Genomic DNA, 17,575 nt, shown 5'->3' on the forward strand with positions numbered 1-17,575 from the left:
TAAGCTGCGTTTTTGAGCTTAAAAAAAAAATGGACATGTCAATTCTTTCCTGCGTTTTTCTGCGTTTTTCCCACCATGCAATGCATTGGAAAAACGCAGCAAAACGCAGAGATCAAAAACGCAGCCAAAAACGCACCAAATCGCGGTAAAAGCACATGCGGTTTTTGCCACGTTTTTTTGACGCGGGTGCGTTTTTGGGCGTTTTTAGCGGCCAAAAAACGCAGTGGCAAAAAAACACAACGTGTGCACATAGCCTAAGGCTGCTTTCACACATCAGGTTTTTGCTGTGCGGCACAATCCGGCGATTTGCGGGAAAAACGCATACTTTTTTGGGGTTTTTTTTTTGCCGCAGTGTGCGGTTTTTCCTCATAGACTTTTTATTAGCGCCGGATTGTGCCGCATGTACTTTCTTTTGATCCGGTTTTTGCTGGTTGCGGCAAAAATCGTCACCCCCGGCGGCCGCACAGAACGCAGTGCAGCATTGCGGCATGGTGCATAATGAAAGCGTATGCGCGCCGAATCCGGTGGAATGCTTCAAACGCCGGAAGCATGTACCGGATCCGGTTTTTACGTCTGAGCATGCCCAGAAGTGATATAAATTCATTGCTTGTCAGAAAATTAATTACTCTCTCTCAAACTCTCACTCACTCACTGACTCATTCACTCACTCTCACCCACTCACCGATCACCGGCGCCGCGCGGCGCTGCACGGCTGTCACACTGCTCTGGCGGCTTCTCCTGATTTGAAAATGCCGGCCGCTCATTATTCAATCTCATATTCACTGCTTTCCCCGCCCACCGGCGCCTATGATTGGTTGCAGTCACACGCCCCCACGCTGAGTGAAAGCTGTCTCACTGCAACCAATCACAGCCGCTGGTGGGCGGGTCTATATCTTGCAGTAAAATAAATAAATATAATTAAAAAAAAAACGGCGTGCGGTCCCCCCCAATTTTGATACCAGCCAAGATAAAGCCACACGGCTGAAGGCTGGTATTCTCAGGATGGGGAGCTCCACGTTATGAGGAGCCCCGCAGCCTAAAAATATCAGCCAGCAACCGCCCGGAATTGCTGCATCCATTAGATGCGACAGTCCCAGGACTCTACCCGGCTCATCCCGAATTGCCCTGGTGCGGTGGCAATCGGGGTAATAAGGAGTTAATCATGGCAGGCGTCTCCCTGGGATACCTTCCATAATTAAACTGTAAGTGAAAATAAATAAACACACACCCGAAAAAATACTTTATTTGGAATAAAAGACAAACGCCCTCTTTCACCATTTTATTAAAATCCCAAAACACCCCTCTAGGTCCAACGTAATCCACAGCGGTCCCGCGATGCTATCAGCTCTGCTACATGAAGCCGACAGGAGCGGCAGTAGAACACCGCCGCTCCTGGGAGCTTCACGCAGCAACTGAAGAGTCACACTGTCAGCGGGGACGTCACTGAGATAGTGCCAAGGCGTGTGCGGTGATGACGCGTGCGGGAGTGCCTGCGTGTGCGGTGCCATGTAAACAGGCTGCCATTCCTCAATGAATGAGGAACATGCTCATTCATCAGGTGAAAAGAGATTTTGAGCAGCTCAAAAGGTGAATGTTCTTGGTGGTGTATTGTCCTGTGTAGGCAGGACTCCACAGGATGGGTGCTAATTTATTGACCAGTAGGGCTCACATTGATTGGCAGAATGGGAAACTTTTAAACCCATCAGAGTGGAGCCGCAGACACATGTTCAACCACTGAGCCCAATGATTCCTTATGGCACATCTGATCTGCCACTCCATTTTGTAACAAGATTTTGCTGATTGGTGCAAGTCCCAGTATTCAGACCCACCAATCAGCAAGTTATTACTGTTCTGGGGAATAAGTAATAACTTGTTTTCCCTGGACAACCCCTTTAAGTGTAAACAGCATACCTCTAAGGCCGCTTTCACACATCAGTTTTTTTTTCCATCAGTCACAATCCGTTTAGTGACTGATGCGGATCTGTCACAGATTGTGGTAAAAGTGATGCGATGGAACGAGAGAGAGAGACATTGACTTTTTCTGATCAGCAGGGAATTTACAGAATTATGCATGTTCACTAAAAAAAAAACAAAAAACACTGATCTTTCGCCGGAATCCGTCATTTCACGGTTTATGACTGATCCTGCGCCCATAGGCTTCCATTCTAATAAACGACGGACAGTGACGGATCTGTCGCTGTCAGTTTTTCAACGCAAACAAAAAAAACGTTACTGTGGACGTCGTCTCCTTCCGACGAACAAATTTTTTTTGAATGACTGATGACACGTGAGGTCATCCGTCGCAATCCGTTTCTAATACAAGTCAATGAGAAAAAAAGGATCCAGCCCTGGATCCGTTTTTTCAAAATGCGACGGATTTTGATTGATGGCAAAAAGCAGATGTGTGAAAGGGGGCCTATATGTTGACTAATACTTTATCTGGGAGGAATTATAAGTTAAGGCTTATAATAGTTAAAGCTACATCACTTACAGATTTAGAACTACCAAAACAGAGAAGCAAGATGGGGTGAAAGAAGCAGTCATGCATGGTCGGCCCCTCAAACTGCCACCGCTGCATAGCACTGGGGAGGCATAGGGGCCTTTTTACATTTTGGTGTATGAACTCTCCATTCCTGCATTTTGTATACAATTACCTTACAAATTAATGCACACAGTTTGCAGTAACTACCTTTCAGAAGCCAAAAAGATATAGGGACGATGCCAGGATCCTGAAGAATCAAAGGCCAGCATCTAAACAGCTCTCCCAGGCTGAAGTGATGAATACAACATATTACACGTCACTGCACTTCATGTGATTAGGGAGTACAAGGCAAAACCATAGTAGTGGTGTAGATGCCTACCAATCTGTGAGCAGTTTCTGTTACCATCAATACAGTAGTAGAATTCTGATAAAAAAATGTCAACGGGGGGGGGGGCGTGACCGGATGCTGAACTGAACAGACGTCTGAGACTTGTGCTCCCTGACCACCAACCTTTAAAGCGGCTCAAAGCAAGGCAATCAGACCGGAGGAGGCTGTAAATCACAGATAAGTGCAGCTGAAGTGCAGGGGAACAGATCGGTATAGACATGGTGCGGGGGAGGAAGAAGGGGCAGAAGCCAGGCAAAGTTTCTGTCTTTGAAGTTGCTGGTAATACAATCCAAGATGGCCCCCGTTGTTTGCCTCATGGAGGAGATAGCAGCACTGATAATAGTAATGGTGCCCATCAGCGTCCAGGACTGAGGAGCGGGTCACAGCGTGATTCTCACACTCTTAGGGGTGCTTCACACACAGCGAGCTCGCTGCCGAGATCGCTGCTGAGTCACGCTTTTTGTGACGCAGCAGTGACCTCATTAGCGATCTCGCTGTGTGTGACATTGAGCAGCGATCTGGCCCCTGTTGCGAGATCGCTGCTCGTTACACACAGCCCTGGTTCGTTTTCTTCAAAGGCGCTCTCCCACTGTGACACACAGATCGCTGTGTGTGACAGCGAGAGAGCGACAAATGAAGCGAGCAGGGAGCAGGAGCCGGCGTCTGGCAGCTGCAGTAAGCTGTAACCAAGATAAACATCGGGTAACCAAGGTGGTTACCCGATATTTACCTTAGTTACCAGCCTCCGCAGCTCTCACGCTGCCTGTGCTGCCGGCTCCGGCTCTCTGCACATGTAGCTGCTGTACACATCGGATTAATTAACCCGATGTGTACTGTAGCTAGGAGAGCAAGGAGCCAGCGCTAAGCAGTGTGCGCGGCTCCCTGCTCTCTGCACATGTAGCTGCATTACACATCGGGTTAATTAACCCGATGTGTACTGTAGCTAGGAGAGCAAGGAGCCAGCGCTCAGTGTGCGCGGCTCCCCTGCTCCCTGCACACACAGCTAAGCGGTGTGCGCTGGTAACTAATGTAAACATCGGGTAACCATACCCGATGTTTACCTTAGTTACCAGTGTCCGCAGCTTCCAGACGCCGGCTCCGTGTAAGCACAGCGTCGCTTGCACATCGCTGCTGGCTGGGGGCTGGTCACTGGTCGCTGGTGAGATCTGCCTGTTTGACAGCTCACCAGCGACCATGTAGCGATGCAGCAGCGATCCTGACCAGGTCAGATCGCTGGTCGGATCGCTGCTGCATCGCTAAAGTGTGAAGGTACCCTAAATGGAGCCCCTTTATCATTAAACACACAGTGTTATCAGTCAGCCCTGCAGTCTCTGACCTTCTCTCCTGCCGGAGGTGTTAGCAGCCTCGGGCCTGCAGATTCACAGGCACCAAGCACAGCCCTGGTTAACCCTTCATGCTCCCCTAACAAAAGCTACAACTCAGCCCCTGTCACTGAGGATATACTGAGGTCTGTGATGTCAGAGCTGAAGCAAGCCATCCTCGTAGATGTAACCTCAGTAGTTACCATGCGTAATAAAGAAATCACGCAGATTGGTGACAGAACCTCACATATAGAGGGGAAACTGAAGAAGTACACCACTGCGCACAACCAGCTAATAGATGCGCATAATGAGGCGGACGATGAGATTACAGCCCTAAAACTAAAAATCGCGGATCTCGAAGACCGATCCAGACGAAATAACTTACGTTTCAGAGGGATTCCTGAGAACGTGCCCACGGACGCACTGACACAGTTCTTAACAGACTTTTTTACAGCACTAGTGCCGTCAGCAGAGCAGAGGGATCTACTGATTGATAGGGCGCACCGGATCCCCAAACCCAAATCCGTTCCCAGCTCCGCACCACGGGACGTGATCGCCAGACTGCACTTCTATCATTTTATAGAGGCAGTAACCAAGGCGGCGGCAGCAAACAAGCAAGAACGTCCAGAAAGATTACAGAACATCCTGGTGTTCACCGACCTGTCTGCGACACTCTGAATAGAAGGCGGGAATTCTCATCCGCAACCAAGATCCTGCGCGACAATAACATCACCTACAAATGGGGATACCCGGTAAAGCTCATCGTGATGAAAAATGGAGTAACACACGTCCTCGTGTCCCCCAGAGAGGCTATGACCCTGCTCCAAGACTGGTCCCTGACATCTGTGGACGAAGACACCAGCTCCCCGCTAAAGAAGAGACCCCCGATGCTGAACAAGGAATGGTCCTGAACAGGGACACCTTCATGCCATTCTCTATTTTGATGCCACTTTCCTTTTTGATGCCACTCTTTGTTTTGATTGGCAGGTTGGAGGGGCACGAGAATAACGTTTAGTTTTTTTCTCGTTTTATTCTCACCCCCCATTGATACTGGATAGGGACGAATATCCAGTTGGTTCACGTAGAACCGGACTCTGAATTGTAACCTGTTGTAAGTACTGTTTGCACCCTAACCCTTTGCTTCCCTTACCATTGCCTTGTACTTGGTGACATATTGATTTCTGTTTTTTCTTCTTTTATTACTATATCTGATGGTATTTAAAATTTCAACTATTGATGTGAAAGGTTTGAACAGCCCCTTTAAGAGATCATTATTGTGGAAAGAGGCCCAGATGCTTAAAGCGGACATATTATGTGTCCAAGAGACTCATCTAAACAGCGAGGACGCACATAGACTAAAACACCAGCATTACCCCCACATCTATGCCTCACACGCAGTGAAAAAGAAAAGAGGCGTAACGATTGCGATAAAGGACACTATAGCGTTCCAGCTCATTGATAAAATCCTAGATGACGAGGGCAGATATGTGATACTTATATGCAATATCAATAATAAGACATACACAATCACATCTATATACGCACCTAATTCAGGACAAATCACCTTTATTAGAGAACTCATGACCAAATTATCCAAAATAAAACAAGGATTGCTACTAATCTGCGGAGACTTCAATATCGTCCCGATCCCCAGTATAGACAAATCCTGGTGCTCCAAAAAAATATCCCAGTCCCATGCGCTGTCCCAATGCCTCCTGTCAGAAGAATTGTACGACACGTGGAGGGTCCTTCACGCCTCCGAACGGGACTACACATTTTACTCACATCCACATAAAATATACTCCAGAATTGACCTAATAGTGGTGGATAAGTGGCTCCTGCAAAATATACAATCGGCCCAAATAGGGAACATAACCTGGTCGGACCATGCCCCTATGTCATGCCAAATAAGAGAGACATATAATAACCCAACATATTCCCCATGGAGAATTAATAACCACTTAATATCCTCAGATAGTATCAAATCCCAAATCAAAGACCTGTTACAGGAATATTTTGATATTAATAGCACCCCAGACATGTCCCCGACCACAGTGGGGTGCGCCCACAAGGCGTACATAAGAGGACGGCTAATACCGATAGCAGCACAAAAAGCTAAGAATGCGACAGATAGAGGAACTTCACAAAAGTATAGCATCATTAGAGGATGCCCATAAAAACAGCCCCTCACCCGCTATATACAAAGACCTACAAAAGGCAAGATACGATCTATACCAACTACTCCAATATAAACACGAGCACAACATGAGGCGAAGCAAAGCCAAATATTACTTGCAGGGAAACAAGCCAGCAAAATACTAGCCAATAAAATCAAAGCCAGACTAACAAAGCAAAGGATAGCTCATATACAAGACGCCCAAAAGAACAAAATATACAACCCTAAAGACATCGCCAACACCTTCGCCAAATACTACTCCTCACTCTACAACCTCAAAGACGACAATCTCACCCCACAACCCAGCGCTGAACTCATTAATAACTTCCTAAATAGTATATCACTACCCAAAATCCCAGAGGACAAACTGACGGCAATAAACCAACCCATAAGCCAAATAGAAATCCAACAAGCCATCCAAACATCTAAGAATAACAAATCCACAGGACCGGACGGGATAACTAACGAATACTTCAAGACATTTCATCAAATATTGTCCCCACACCTATTACTAGTCTTCCAGAATATATTTGAAACAGGCCAAATACGAGATGAGATGCTCCAGGCAACCATAGTCCCCCTCCCCAAACCAGTTAACACCCCCGACCAAACCAATAGCTTCAGGCCGATATCCCTACTGAATACCGACCTCAAGCTATACTCCAAAATCCTGGCAGGTCGTATCTCCGGTGTAATGCCCTCCCTGGTGCACAGAGACCATGTCGGGTTTATCAAATCCAGACAGACGCTGGATGGCACCAGACGGATGATTGACCTCATCAGTGTGGCGGGGAGAGGCCGGACCCCTGCTCTGCTCCTGGCACTGGACGCGGAGAAGGCCTTTGATCGGGTGCATTGGGGCTATCTATTTGAGGTTTTATCCAGATTCGGATTTACTGGCAGCATTTTTAATGCAATTACTTTATTATACTCTCATCCATCAGCGTCAGTTTTTGTCTCTGGAATGATGTCGGACAAGTTCCCTGTCACAAATGGGACGAGACAAGGGTGTCCGCTATCGCCCCTCATATTCGCCTTGGCGATTGAACCTTTAGCGGAAAAAATCCGATCTCACCCAGTAATATCAGGAATCCAGGTGGACCGGACAGAACACAAAATAGGTCTGTTTGCGGACGACATCATTCTAGCGATAACAAACCCCACAGAGTCATTACCGGCAGCAATGCAAATCATTGATCTGTTCTCTAGAATCTCATATTATAAACTAAACACGTCTAAATGTCAGGTATATGAAACCTAACCCCATCCACAACGTACCCCAAAAAATTCCAGAACAAGTACCCCTTCAATTGGAATAACGATAGTATTGAGTATCTAGGTATCCGGCTAACACTCTCGGCTGATAAAATGTTATCTCTGAATTATGAGTCCCTGAAGAGGAAAATCCAAGCTGACATATTAAGAATGAAGAAACACGAGCTATCGTGGATGGGCAGGATCGCATCAGTGAAGATGTTCATTCTCCCGCAGATATTGTATCTGTTCCGCAATCTCCCCATCATATTCCCAATGAAAATACTAAAAGAGATACAAGCCATCCTCTCCAAACATATATGGCAGGGAAAACAGCCCCGAGTCCAGGCGGACACACTCTACACCCCTATGAGTAAGGGGGGCCTGGGATACCCCTCAGTGGTCCGCTACTACAGAGCCGCATTATTCGAGCAGCTACGCTTCATGTGGAACGATGAGGATGACCGGCACTGGATAGCCATTGAGAAATATCTGATTGGAGCCTCCAGTGTCTCCGCCTTCTTCCATGCACACCACACTTTAATCCCTGGTAGGAATTGTAACATATCCCCAACCATAGACGCGATGCTGGAGCTATGGAAGGTTTTAACTAATAAATTAGGCCTTATACAAATCGCACTCCTTAAGGCCCCCATAGAGACACTGGAGCATTGTATCCCTGACCTAAAGCTTAAAAACTGGAAACTATGCCAAATCACATGTATTGGGAATCTGTATGATGGGGAGGAACTAATCCCCTTCTCATCATTGCGAGAGAGATACAATATACCACAAAGGGACTTCTACAAATATCTGCAGATCTGACACTTCCTCTATGGAAGGAAGGAGCAGATGACGGCACCGCCATCTAAGCTGTACTCTATGCTACTGACCCCCACCGCACAGAGGAAAGCATTGTCTATAAGCTATGATTGTATGCTAGAGAATACCCTGCCCTCGCTAACCACATACCTGCAAAAATGGGAAAGAGACTTACACTGTACCTTCACACCGGATCAATGGCGAGCATCCTTCCTAATTATTGGAAGCCAATCTAAATGCACTAACCACATAGAAAACGCAAGGAAACTATTATATAGGTGGTATCTCACCCCCCATAGACTATCTAAGATGTCCCGCAATTCCCCGGACACGTGCTGGAGATGTGGAGACCCCAGCGAAGACATGTTACACATATGGTGGAAATGTAGTAATGTCAGACGTCTGTGGGAAGCAATAAATCATTTAATATTTCAGATTTGTGGTGTAGGAATAACGCTGTCCGCACAGCAGGCGCTGCTCGCCATCGATCTGGACTCACTCCCCTACGAGATCCGCACAGTGATTGTACACATCATTGTGGCCACAAGACTCAAAATCGCAAGTTACTGGAAAACCCCCCAATGCCCCGCACTAACCGAAGTCATCTCACTGTTCAATGAGAACTGCCTATCAGAGAAGATACTCGCTTCATCCAACATTAACACAGCGCTATTCTATAAGAAATGGAACTACTGGTTATCCTTCCGATTAAATACTGTTATCAAATAAATCTACAGATGTATATATGTAGAATGTGACCCGGAAATTGATGTGATGTCACCATTCCCCCATCCCCCTCTCCCTTGTTTAATACCCATATTATTGTGATTTTTGTTGATAACGTGATGACAATATGATGTATGATGTAACATCTGACATTAATTACTAATAAAAAGTTATGGTTTAAAAAAATGTCAACAATAGGGAGAGGAAATCTGATAAAAATGATTCTTATGCCTTAACACTTCTCCATAATACCAAAGTATAGATTCCCGTGACTTTCTTTTGAGGTACATAGCATGTTCCAAGAATTTATATGGAAAGATAAATCTGCTGGAATAAAACGGTTATTACAGAGAGCTAAAGACGGTTGGGGCCTAGCTATCCCGAATGCCTGGATCTATTTGCCTCGCTTTGCACTTACAGCACTTTCACGGGTGGGGAACGAGTGAACAATATGTGATATCAAGACACCTATTCTTGGAAAGAACAAAGTGAAAACGTCTGATGTCCTCTATTTTATATGGGGTCTTGAGAGAAAGACTGGAACTGTCCTACAATAAATTTAATCTATAAAGTGTGGGATAGGGGGAAAAAAACATCTTGGGAGTTGGAAAATTTACAAATTTATGCACCTCTGTGGCAGAATTACCATTTTACCAGAGATATATAAATTAGAAGATTTTGGTAAATGGGAAGATATTTGTATATTTTGGATGGAACGTTTAAAAGCTTTGAACAAATAAAGTGGATTTTAAAGGGAAATCAATTTTTTTTAATACAAAAAAAGCCCCTGTGCATAGAGAACAGTGGTCGGGATCCGACCCCTTCAGTAACGTTACAGTAGGCGTCTGCTGTGGCCTGGACGCGCCCCCTGGGCTGTCCAGATCACAGCAGAGGGAGGAGATCGGCGCCATCATTGTGGAGCATACAGCTATGCTGTTTGCTCCAGTTTACCCCTGTCAACCACCGGGATGTGTGAGTACGGGCTGCCTACCCTCCCCTCGCCCCGCCGTTACCGTCTCCAATGACACCCCCTCCCTCCGCTCTACCCAACCCCCGCTACTGCTGCTACTGCCGCCCCTCCCCCGACATTACCGTCTCCAATGACACTCCCTCCGCTCTACCCAGCACCCGCTCTGCCCGCCACCGCTGCGCCGTGTGTGTGTGATCTGACTCATGTGAGTACCGCCGCTGCTACCGTCTCCAAAAACACCCCCCCCCGCTCACCTTCCACTCCTTCCTCCTGCCACCTTTCGGCCTGTGCGTGAACCGATGATACTGTATGCAGGGCTGTGTATCTAATCCTATCCTGTGTGACACTTTCTGCACAGCTGTGTTTCTAATCCTCTCCTGTGTGATACTGTTTGCTGAGCCGTGTATCTAATCCTATCCTGTGTGATACTGTCTGCTGAGCTGTGTATCTAATCCTATCCTGTGTGATACTGTCTTCACAGCTGTGTATCTTATCCTATCCTGTGTGATACTGTATGCAGGGCTGTGTATCTAATCCTGTCCTGTGTGATACTCCTGCTGTCCTTGGTGACCCTTTTAGACATTTTGAAATCCAAAATAAAAAACATCCTATATGTGGAATGGGGAGCATATGTTAAAAGAAACGCTCTTAAAAAAAAAAAATGTATAAATAAATATATGGGGAACAATGGCTGATTGCCATAGAAACACTATATTAGACCTTATATCTATATCCGTATCCATAAATTAGAAAATTCCATATTATATACTAGAAGGTGGCCCGATTCTACGCATCGGGTATTCTAGAATTTACGTATTGTGTAGTTAATGTATGATTTTTGTTATATAGATATAGATATAGATGTAGATGTTGTTGTGTGTAGTTACCAAGTGTTTGTGTAGGGCGCTGTACATGTTCTGGGTGTTGTCTGGGTGTGGCGGGGGGTGAGAGCGGTGTTGTTTGTGTGTTGCGTTGTGTATGTGGCGTTTTGTGGAGCGCTGTGTGTCTGTAGCGTTGTGTGTATGTGTGTGTTGCGCGGTTTGTGTGGGTGTGGGGTGTGTGTGTTTTGGGGGGAGGTATGTTTTGTGCAATGTGTGTGTTGTGCGGTATGTGCGTATATTTGTGTGTGCCGCGGTGTTTGTGTGTTGGGTGTTGTGTGTGTGCGGCATTGTCTGTGGGTGTCTGTGTAGGGCGGTGTTTGTGGTTCCCGATGTGTGTGTGTGTGTGTGTGTGTGTTTTGGGGGGAGGTCTGCACCCCCCATCGTGCTCCATCCCCCATGCTGCGCACCCCCTCATCGTGCTCCATCCCCCATGCTGCGCATTCCCCATCGTGCTCCATCCCCCATGCTGCGCACTCCCCATCGTGCTCCATCCCGCCATGCTGCGCATTCCCCATCGTGCTCCATCCCCCATGCTGCGCACCCCTCATCGTGCTCCATCCCCCATGCTGCGCACTCCCCATCGTGCTCCATCCCCCATGCTGCGCATTCCCCATCGTGCTCCATCCCCCATGCTGCGCACTCCCCATCGTGCTCCATCCCCCATGCTGCGCATTCGCCATCGTGCTCCATCCCCATACACACACACACCCGATCGCATACACGCACACACACATTGACGATATTGCACATACGCGCTCACACTCACAACATCCGGAGATACCACATGCTTCTGGCCATGTGATCTTCTGGCAGGTCCTGGAAGGTCACTGCACGCACAGTATCGCCGCCGAGAAGCAAGCGATATCACTGGAAGTTGTGAGTGTGTGGATGCGATCTGATGTGTGTGTGAGAGTGAGTGTGATCTGATGTGTGTGTGTTATGTGTGTGCGTGTGTGTGTGTGTTCCGCCGCTGCAGGACCTTGATGCACTCACCTGGCCAATCCGGTGTTTGGTGCGAGCGTCCAATGCGTGAGGGGGCGGGTCCATGCCGAGCGGCAAATCCGTGTGGGGGGACGGGGCCATGCCGAGCCCAGCGGCCAATCCGCTGTTTGGGGCGAGCGTCCAATGCGTGAGGGGGCTGGTCCAGGCCGAGCGGCGGGTCCAGGCTGAGCGGCTAATCCGTGTGTGGGGCGGGGCCATGCCGAGCCCAGTGTCCAATCCGCTGTTTGGGTCGAGCGTCCAATCCGTGTGGGGGGCGGGGCCATGGCGAGCCCAGTGGCCAATACACTGTTTGGGGCGAGTGAGGGGGCGGGTCCATGCCGAGCGGCAAATCCGTGTTGGGGGACGGGGCCATGCCGAGCCCAGCGGCCAATCCGCTGTTTGGGGCGAGCGTCCAATGCGTGAGGGTGCTGGTCCAGGCCGAGCGGCGGGTCCAGGCCGAGCGGCTAATCCGTGTGTGGGGGCCATGCCGAGCCCAGCGGCCAATCCGCTGTTTGGGGCGAGCGTCCAATGCGTGAGGGGGCGGGTCCAGGCCGAGCGGCCAATCCGTGCGGGGGTGGGGTCGGGGCCAATCCGATGTTTGTCACCGTAAGGACACAATTTTGGAGACAGACAGACAGACAGACTGACTGACTAAGGCAATTATATATATACTAGAAGGTGGCCCGATTCTACGCATCGGGTATTCTAGAATTTACGTATTGTGTAGTTCATGTATGATTTTTGTTATATATATATATATATAGAGAGAGATGTTGTTGTCTGTAGTTACCAAGTGTTTGTGTAGGCGCTGTACATGTTCTGGGTGTTGTCTGGGTGTGACGGGGGTGAGAGCGGTGTTGTATGTGTGTTGCGTGTGTTGCGTTGTTTGTGGAGCGCTGTGTGTCTGTAGCGTTGTGTGTGTGTTGCACGGTTTGTGTGTGTGTGGTGTGTTTTGGGGGGAGGTATGTTTTGAGCAATGTGTGTGTTGTGCGGTATGTGCGTATATTTGTGTGTGCCGCGGTGTTTGTGTGTGCAGCGTTGTCTGTGTGTGCAGCGTTGTCTGTATGTGTGGGTGTCTGTGTAGGGCAGTTGTTTGTGGTTCCCAGTGTGTGTGTGTGTGTGTGGTGTGTGTTGTGCAGTGCGCGCGCGTGTGTGTGTGTGTGTGTGTGTGTGTGTGCATCAGCCTCTCTTCTCTCAGCCTACCTCTCCCAGCCTCCCTCCTCCCAGCCTCCCTCCTCCCAGCCTCCCTCAGCATCAGCCTCCCTCTCCCAGCCTCCCCAGCATCAGCCTCCGCCAGCATCAGCCTCTCTCCTTCCAGCCTCCTCCAGCATCAGCCTCCCTCTCCCAGCCTTCCCAGGATCAGCCTCTCTCCTCCCAGCCTCCGTCCTCCCAGCCTTCCCCAGCATCAGCTTTCCCCTCCCAGCCTCCCTCAGCATCAGCCTTCCCCAGCATCAGCCTCTCTCCTCCCAGCCTCAGCCTCTCTCCTTCCAGCCTCCCCCAGCATCAGCCTCTGTCCTTCCAGCTTCCCTCAGCATCAGCCTCCCCTTCCCAGCCTTCCCCAGGATCAGCCTCTCTCCTCCCAGCCTCCTTCCTCCCAGCCTCCCTCAGCATCAGCCTTCTGCTCCCAGTCTCCCCCAGCATCAGCCTCTCCATGCATCAGCCTCCACCAGCATCAGCCTCTCTCCTTCCAGCCTCCCCCAGCATCAGCCTCCCCTTCCCAGCCTTCCCCAGGATCAGCCTCTCTCCTCCCAGCCTCCTTCCTCCCAGCCTCCCTCTCCCAGCCTCCCTCAGCATCAGCCTTCTGCTCCCAGTCTCCCCCAGCATCAGCCTCCCCAAGCATCAGCCTCCACCAGCATCAGCCTCTCTCCTTCCAGCCTCCCCCAGCATCAGCCTCTCTCCTTCCAGCCTCCCTCAGCATCAGCCTCCCGTTCCCAGTCTTCCCCAGGATCAGCCTCTCTCCTCCCAGCCTCCTTCCTCCCAGCCTCCCTCAGCATCAGCCTTCCCCTCCCAGTCTCCCCCAGCATCAGCCTCCCCAAGCATCAGCCTCCACCAGCATTAGCCTCTCTCCTTCCAGCCTCCCCCAGCATCAGCCTCCCCATGCATCAGCCTCTCTCCTTCCAGCCTCTCCTTCCAGCCTCCCCCAGCATCAGCCTCCCCTTCCCAGCCTTCCCCAGGATCAGCCTCTCTCCTCCCAGCCTCCTTCCTCCCAGCGTCCCTCTCCCAGCCTCCCTCAGCATCAGCCTTCCGCTCCCAGCCTCCCCAAGCATCAGCCTCCACCAGCATCAGCCTCCCTCGTCCCAGCCTCCCCCACCATCAGCCTCTCTCCTCCCAGCCTTCCCCATGATCAGCCTCTCTGCTCCCAGCCTCCTCCAGCACGCCGTGCTCCTCTGCCGACACTCACACACCCGATCGCATCCACTCACACACACCCGATCGCATCCACTCACACACACCCGATCGCATCCACTCACACACACCCGATGGCATCCACTCACACACACCCGATGGCATCCACTCACACACACCCGATCGCATACACTCACACACACCCGATCGCATCCACTCACACACACAGACACTGACGATATCGCACATACGCGCTTATACTCACAACATCCGGGGATATCACATGCTTCTGGCCATGTGATCCTCCGGCAGGTCCTGGAAGATCACAACAGCACAGTATCGAGGCCGAGAAGCAAGCGATATCCCAGGATGTTGTGAGTATGTGGATGCGATGTGATGTGTGTGTGTGTGTGAGTGTGATCTGATTTGTGTGTGTGTATGTGTGTGCTGTTATGTGTGTGCTGTTATGTGTCTGTATTTTCCGGCGCTGCAGGACCTTGATGTGTGGATGCGATGTGATGTGTGTGTGATGTGTGTGTGAGGTGTGTGTGAGAGTGAGTGTGAGCCGCTGTACACTGTTAACTATGATACACATCGGGTAACTAAGGGACCTTAGTTACCCGATGTGTATAATGGTTACCAGCTTTCACGGCCTCCGTGAAGATCCCAGCATCGCAAGGTTATGTCTGGCGCTGCCGGGATCCTGACGGAGCCGGTGTAGAAGCAAGCGATATCCCAGCATGTTGTGATGTGTGGATGTGAGTGTGAGAGTGAGTGTGATCTGATGTGTGTGTGTGTACTCACCTGGGAATCGGGGCTCCGTGTCAGTTGGGCCAGAGCGAGCGTGGATTGCGTGAGGGGGGCGGGGCCTGCAGAGAGCCGGGGCGAGAGGCCAATCCGTGTGGGGGGGCGGGGCCATGGCGAGCCCAGCGGCCAATCAGCTTTGTGTCACCGTAAGGACACAATTTCGGAGCATGACAGACAGACAGATAGACAGATAGACAGACAGATAGACAGACAGACAGACAGAATAAGGCAATTATATATATAGATATATATATATATAGATGTTGTTGTGTGTAGTTACCAAGTGTTTGTGTAGGGCGCTGTACATGTTCTGAGTGTCGCGGGGGGTGAGAGCGGTGTTGTATGTGTGTTGCGTGTGTTGCGTTGTTTGTGGAGCGCTGTGTGTCTGTAGCATTGTGTGTGTGTGTGTGTTGTGCGGTTTGTGTGGGTGTGGTGTGTTTTGGGGGGAGGTATGTTTTGAGCAATGTGTGTGTTGTGTAGTATGTGCATATATTTGTGTGTGCAGCGTTGTCTGTGTGTGTGGGTGTCTGTGTAGGGCGTTGTTTGTGATTCCTAGTGTGTGTGTGTTGTGCAGTGCGCGTGTGTGTGTGTGTTGGGGGGAGGTGTGCACCTCCCATCGTGCTCCATCCCCCATGCTGCGCACCCCCCATCGTGCTGCATCCCCCATGCTGCGCACTCCCAAACGTGCTCCATCCGCCATGCTGCGCACTCCCAAACGTGGTCCATCCGCCATGCTGCGCACTCCCAAACGTGCTCCATCCGCCATACTGCGCACTCCCCATCGTGCTGCATCCCCCATGCTGCGCACTCCCAAACGTGCTCCATCCGCCATGCTGCGCACTCCCCATCGTGCTCTATCCGCCATGCTGCACACTCCCAAACGTGCTCCATCCGCCATGCTGCGCACCCCCTATCATGCTCCATCCGCCATGCTGCGCACTCCTAAACGTGCTCCACCCGCCATGCTGCGCACTTCCAAACGTGCTCCATCCGCCATGCTGCGCACTCCCAAACGTGCTCCATCCGCCATGCTGCGCACTCCCAAACGTGGTCCATCCGCCATGCTGCGCACTCCCCATCGTGCTCTATCCGCCATGCTGCACACTCCCAAACGTGCTCCATCCGCCATGCTGCGCACCCCCTATCATGCTCCATCCGCCATGCTGCGCACTCCTAAACGTGCTCCACCCGCCATGCTGCGCACTCCCAAACGTGCTCCATCCGCCATGCTGCGCACTCCCAAACGTGCTCCATCCGCCATGCTGCGCACTCCCAAACGTGGTCCATCCGCCATGCTGCGCACTCCCAAACGTGCTCCATCCGCCATGCTGCGCACTCCCAAACGTGCTCCATCCGCCATACTGCGCACTCCCCATCGTGCACCATCCGGCATGCTGCGCACTCCCAAACGTGCTCCATCCGCCATGCTGCGCACTCCCAAACGTGCTCCATCCGCCATGCTGCGCACTCCCAAACGTGCTCCATCCGCCATGCTGCGCACTCCCAAACGTGCTCCATCCGCCATGCTGCGCACTCCCAAACGTGCTCCATCCGCCATGCTGCGCACTCCCAAACGTGCTCCATCCGCCATGCTGCGCACTCCCAAACGTGGTCCATCCGCCATGCTGCGCACTCCCAAACGTGCTCCATCCGCCATGCTGCGCACTCCCAAACGTGCTCCATCCGCCATACTGCGCACTCCCAAACGTGCTCCATCCGCCATACTGCGCACTCCCCATCGTGCACCATCCGGCATGCTGCGCACTCCCAAACGTGCTCCATCCGTCATGCTGCGCACTCCCAAACGTGCTCCATCCGTCATGCTGCGCACTCCCAAACGTGCTCCATCCGCCATGCTGCGCACTCCCAAACGTGCTCCATCCGCCATGCTGCGCACCCCCCATCATGCTCCATCCGCTTGGGAGTGCGCAGCATGCCGGATGGTGCACGATGGGGAGTGCGCAGTATGGCGGATGGAGCACGTTTGGGAGTGCGCAGTATGGCGGATGGAGCACGTTTGGGAGTGCGCAGCATGGCGGATGGACCACGTTTGGGAGTACGCAGCATGGCGGATGGACCACGTTTGGGAGTGCGCAGCATGGCGGATGGACCACGTTTGGGAGTGCGCAGCATGGGGGATGCAGCACGATGGGGAGTGCGCAGTATGGCGGATGGAGCACGTTTGCTCAGCCTCTCTCCTTCCAGCCTCCCTCAGCATCAGCCTCCCCCTCCCAGCCTTCCCCAAGATCAGCCTCTCTGCTCCCAGCCTCCTCCAGCACGCCGTGCTCCTCTGCCGACACTCACCCACACCCGATCGCATCCACTCACCCACACAACCGATCGCATCCACTCACACACACAACCGATCGCATCCACTCACACACACCCGATCGCATACACTCACACACACAGACACTGAC

The 17,575-nt window shown here is 51.0% G+C and overlaps 1 protein-coding gene across 3 annotated transcripts in view; it reads left to right on the plus strand.

Moving 5' to 3' along the window:
• Positions 1–17,575, plus strand: part of GORAB (golgin, RAB6 interacting) — a 200,288-nt gene that overhangs the window by 147,473 nt on the left and 35,240 nt on the right. The window lies entirely within an intron of this gene.

The sequence above is a fragment of the Anomaloglossus baeobatrachus genome, chromosome 8, assembly GCF_048569485.1.
Source record: "Anomaloglossus baeobatrachus isolate aAnoBae1 chromosome 8, aAnoBae1.hap1, whole genome shotgun sequence".
NCBI lineage: Eukaryota > Metazoa > Chordata > Amphibia > Anura > Aromobatidae > Anomaloglossus > Anomaloglossus baeobatrachus.